Raw genomic sequence first — 6,061 nt, forward strand, 5'->3', positions numbered from 1 at the left:
TTGAATGTTGTACCTCGCTGAGTGCACTGAAAGACAGAGAGGACGAGTGTGTGAGAATAAATGTGTACTTCCTGGTGGTGTCCCTCTCAAAGCCTGGCTCCTACTGCTCCCTCACCTCCAGACACCTGTGGCTCTGAGGTAACAGGTGGCCGGAGATGTGATCCACTGATTATCACCTGCCACAGACACCATAGTCTTAGAACAAACCGGCTACAGGAGCAGGATACTGTCAGCTGGAAACAGTTTCCATGTTATGTAATGGAATCAGGATGGTCATGGACACACACACACTGTCTAACACTGAGTTTGGTTTAATATCTAATTATTAGCACACAAACATGTCACACCTGGGTTCTTTTATCCAGATAAAAGTAGGTTCAGACAAAGATTCACTTCAGTTTTATGAGTACTGTGTCCAGGTGTTTCACAGCAGAGCAAGCAGAGAACATGCTGATATGCTTGGTGATGATAACTGTGATATCTAATATATACACAGATGATGATCGTGTTTATATATCATTTTGTTGCATTATGATAGTAGGTGGCAGTAATGCACCAGAACACTGTGAGATAACATCTACAGGTTATCTCATATGTTCCACAGACCGTCTACAGAAAAGTGCTGATTCCACCTCTACCACTGTACTGTTGGTAGAGGTGGCTCAAACTCCCTGTTAAGGAAGGAAAGGAAAGATTAGCATTCTCTGTCAGGACTGTGAGGATCGTTCTTGAATTTAGAAATATACATTTAATACACCACAAAGCTCTGTTCTCAAGTTCTCAGGCCCTCAGTTTCTCACTAAGATATAGGATGGTGAAATTTGTATGTGTAGTGCACTAAACCTTAAACCAAATTTAGAAAACCAACAAGCAGTCCACGTCTTCATCGTGAAGGTTGAAAGCGGTGTTGAAGACTGGAGTCATTTCATAGCAGGCTCTCTGTCACACTGCCCTCATCCCTCCACAATCACATCTGTTTTCCTTTGATAACCTCTCAGCACAGAAGCAATAGCAGTGCTGTATCAGTGTGATAATTCCTAAATCACTCATGATGGTGTAGTAATCTCCGCTCTCCACTGACATGTAATCTGGATTATGTCAGGATGACAGTAACACACTATTCTGCAATGAAGTGAAACACCCCAGGTAATTGCAGACCAAGAATGAGAGTAGTTTCCTCCTTACGTACTTTACTTTCAACATGTGACAGATACATTTAAATCATTGACTGATGATATTTGCATTTAATTCTGTATTTCCTGTTAAGGAATAAAGAGCCGTGTTTATTACTGTCATTCTGCAGCATCATAACAGGAAACACAATTTCACAGCAGGAGCATGAAACTAAATTTTTTTTAGTTAAATGCAAACATACATCGATTCTTCAGCTTCTCACGTGATTGTATCATTTGTTTGCATTTGTGGAGTCATTTGATTTTTAGGGCCCGAGCACTGTGTGCGAAGGCCCTAATGTGATTGATGTTATTATTATTTGTCCACCCAAACAAACGCATTTTTCGCCCCATGCACGAAAACTCACCAAACTTTGCACACTCATCAGGGGTGGCGAAAAATGTGATATTTTGTGGTCTCTGCAAATGGGCGGGGTAAAATGGCTCTACAGCGCCCTGTACTTATTTAAAAAATGCCCTTACATTTGACGTAAGTGCACGAAAATCAGTACACATGTTTATCATACCAAGACACACCAAAAAGTCTCTTGACCCCGTGACCTCAACCCAACAGGAAGTCCGCCATCTTGGATGGAAAATGGCGATTTTAGCGATTTACACCATTGGTATGTGGACAAACTCCTTCTAAGGATTTGGCCCGATTGACTTAATATTCAGTGGATGTGACCTAAAGGACCTGCTGATCAAAAGTTATCAAAAGCTTTTCTCTAACTTAAAGGGCGTGGCCTCTGTGGCTCGCCAAAATCTACCGACGATTCATGATTTTGCCATGAAACTTTGAACGGCTCTCATGCATACTTTATCCAAACGTCTTCAAACTTTATGAGCATGATGAGGGCTCTGCCCTGAACGCCTCCATATGTCAGAATCCTGACTTACTCATCAGTCACCGCACCGCCAGTCTCTTGCACCATTGAGCTAGACCACACAGGAAGTTGGCCATTTTGATTTTGGCGGTCAAATTTCAGCGATTTACACCATTGGTATGCGGATGAACTCCTCCTAGGGATTTCGCCCGAATGACTTGATATTCGGAGGATGTGACCTAAAGGACCTGCTGATCAAAAGTTATCAAAAGCTTTTCTCTAACTTAAAGGGCGTGGCCTCTGTGGCTTGCCAAAATCTGGCGACGATTCATGATTTCGTCATTAAAGTTTGAATGGCTCTCACGCCCGCATACTTGCTCCAAACAGCTTCAAACTTTCTGCACGTGGTCAGAGCCCCGTCCTGAACGTCTCTATGTCATCATGATGTGTGTCGCTCATGGCGCTCCCTTGTGGTGGAGACAGGAAGTGCCAGGTTCTACACTGTACTGCACTTATCTCACTGTTTAACCCTCACCCATCATTACACAGCCAAATGAGGATTACAGACTTGAAGTCCCACAGAGACACCAGTGTGATTTCCTGTATCAGGCTGCCCGTGGCGGTGGCGACTGTCGAACCTTCGCCATGAAACATCAACTGCTTAAAACTTCTCTTCCAATTTTTTTCATGTCATAACGGTCCATCCCCGGATACGTCTGCATGCTCATGAGCCACCTGCACAGCGCAACCTACAGGAAACCGGAAGTAACTGCTTCTTGACAATTTGCATGTCTGTATGTATGCAGCGCCTCCTAAAGTGTGAAAATATTCACCATGACAGCTACAGACTTGACACTTGGTAGACTGATGTATCTCCTAAATGCCCTTGCCCTTAAGGGGTTAGGGACCAAAAGTTATCAAATTTTATCATTATTTATTATTTAAATATTTTGTCACATGGTTCTGAAGAGCAAAAGTTATCAAAAACGCAGCTCAATGTTACACCGTGTGGGCGGGGCAACGCCATGAAGTTGACCCTTTGCCACCATAGCAAAAGCTGCTGTGTTTCTTGATTTATTAATCCTATCTGCCTCTTACTCTAGAAAAAAAGTCTCTAGAATGCACAGGATGTACACCATTTTGAAAAAAACTGCGCCATTTTGCATTTTTCCCTACCCGTACTCCTACGAACTCTAGGGGATTTTTCCGATCTAGCTAAAAATTGGTCTGGTTACTCTTAAGGTACTAGAGACCAAAACTTATGTGTGACTTGGCCGACCTCAATAAATGAATCTTTGACCCATGGAAAAATTTCTTTGTGGCCCTTTAAGATTTGTAATTGAGTACCCCTGCTCTAGACTGACCAATGAAAAGTAGAGTACACAAACAGCAAACAGCATCCAAGCTGTCAAACCTGAATGATGATGTTTTTGTGGTGTTAATCTTGAAACGCTGTGGTGACTAGAGAAACCATTTGAGATGAGAAGACTTTTTTAAATAGATGTTTGTTTTCTAAAGAATTTAGTATGAATAAAAATGAACCACAACTTCAATGTTTTCAGTTATTGTGACAAAAACAATATAGGATTTTTTTTAGTTTTTCATTAGTTTGATTGCTGCAAGGCAATCAAACTATTGTTCTTCAATTTCTTTCTTCTTCTTTTTATTCTTCCGTACGTTTTTTGGCGCAGCGTATCTTTAGCATACATTGACCGATTTCAGCCATTCAGCTATCAAAAGGACATTCCAGGTCAACTTCAAGTTTTTTTCAAAAAATTATAATTCTTCAAATATTAAGCAATTTTTTTCAGCATTCGAAGCAATGCTTCAGCTGCAGCAATCAAACTTGTTTTTTTTTTTATTGTGACAAAAACAATATAGGATTTTTTTTAGTTTTTCATTAGTTTGATTGCTGCAAGGCAATCAAACTATTGTTCTTCAATTTCTTTCTTCTTTTTATTCTTCCGTACGTTTTTTGGCGCAGCGTATCTTTAGCATACATTGACCGATTTCAGCCATTCAGCTATCAAAAGGACATTCCAGGTCAACCTCAAGTTTTTTTCAAAAAATTATAATTCTTCAAATATTAAGCAATTTTTTTCAGCATTCGAAGCAATGCTTCAGCTGCAGCAATCAAACTTGTTTTTTTTTTGGTAGACAGCAGGCAACTTCACAGTGTGTGTGAGTTGAGTGTATCTACTAGTTGTAGGCAGCAGACAAGTTCACAGTGAGTGTGAGTTGCGTGCGTCTACTTGGGGCTCAGGCTGCCTAAGGAGGACATCTGAACAGCGTGCAAATGGCTTTGCAAACTGTTGAGAAGAATTTCTGTGTAGCGTTGATTTCTGGTTGAGTTCTTGTCTTCGTGTACAGGATCTTTGGATCAAAATACGCAGCCAACTTCTGTGACAAACATCTCCTCTCCGCACATCAAGCTTCTCACAATCCTTACCATCCAAGAGTGCATTAACCACTTCAGTGGTAATTAAATATGAAATAATATATATATATAATATTAAATATTAAAAATGAAAAGCTGTCTGTGGTTTAGCTGCGGACTTCTTCAGAAGGGGCCAGAACGTTGGCAAACATCCGAGGAAGCGTGTTGGCCACTGAGAAAAAGACTCAAAAGAAACCGTTTGGTTTGTACAGAGGCAAAATTGAATGTGGTGTAGTGTGGAGCAGGGACTTGATCCTGGCATTTGGTGCAGACATACAAATAAAGAATTTAAATACGTACAAATTTTCAACTTTCAGAGTGAAAGTCCAAGTAGTAAATATTAATATAACACATACATTCCAAACTTTAGGCCATAATTTGACTGCAAAGGGGCAGACAATCATACCACAGTTTACAACTACCATGGACAGCTCACAGCTCTCCACATGCCCTGCAGTGAGTGTGCTCGGCAGAGGGAGGCACCATCTCCTCACCACAAACACAAAAGCCTCAGTGATTGCAGGGGAAAAGTGGCCAGAGGAAGATGGTGCAGAGCTGTCCTTTGCTGATGTGGCTATCTTTTGGCTGGACTGTTTCAGCTCATTGATGGGGCTGTCCAAAAGATTTGTGTTTTACATTTTCTCAGAGATGTTGGCATCTGGAAGGCAACTTTCCAATGGAAAAATAAACAATATCACACCAGAAAGACGATCTCAGCTGTTTCTTTTTTTTCTTAGTTTGTTACAGCTGCTTAGTAAGTTGTTTTGCACACTTTTTGTTTAAAGGTCATCATGTCTCAATATATCCTATTATTTAGTCCCACAAATGATTTTTACAGCTCAAAATGACACAAAAATGAACCCTCATCTCTGTGTTTGACCTCTCTCTTCACTGTCACAAAATCCACAAAAGATCCCCAAACCCGCTGCTCAGTGCTTGCTCAGCAGTGAATCACAGATATTCAGTGAATAGTCATTGATTTATTTGACAAATAAAAACTGATTTATCCATGCACGAGCTAGTGGAGACCAAACCCAGAGCATGAAGTGGAGGGAAGTTCACTTTTAAACACACAGTTAACTGCATTTCAGCTTTAATTTATATACTTTCTTTTTAAATAAGAGGTCACATTGCAGCAACATAAAGGGATTATAACATATGTTAACATCTCCTGTCACACTCTTATTTCTTGCTGCATCTAAGTTGCATACAGGAGGTAGCAGAACCCATCACTGAGGTGAGAAATACGTTACCGCTCTTGACTAAACCCCAGCCATGCGCGCACTGGTCCATCAGCAGATGACGAGGCGCGCAGACGGTCAGCCACGCACCACTGGTCGGTTTAAAGCCACAGGATTTGGATTAAATAGCTTGTGAGAGAGCCGATGAGCCTACAGCGCGAGAGGGAGGGAGCTAAGGGCTGATTTTTATCTTTTACCGGATCGAGAAGGGGAGGAGGCACGGAGAATGAGTTATTCTTGTAGCAGCACAGCGCCTGTTTGCTGTACGCTGCATTAGCCAGCGCGCAACCAAAGGCTCCGACGCAAGCAAATCTGCTCCTGCGGCGACGACGCCGAGAGTTTAAGCTTCAGTCTCTGCCAGGGCACGCACCGAACAACCCTCTT

This window comes from Parambassis ranga, chromosome 13 (genome assembly GCF_900634625.1).
Source record: "Parambassis ranga chromosome 13, fParRan2.1, whole genome shotgun sequence".
NCBI classification, from domain to species: Eukaryota; Metazoa; Chordata; class Actinopteri; family Ambassidae; genus Parambassis; species Parambassis ranga.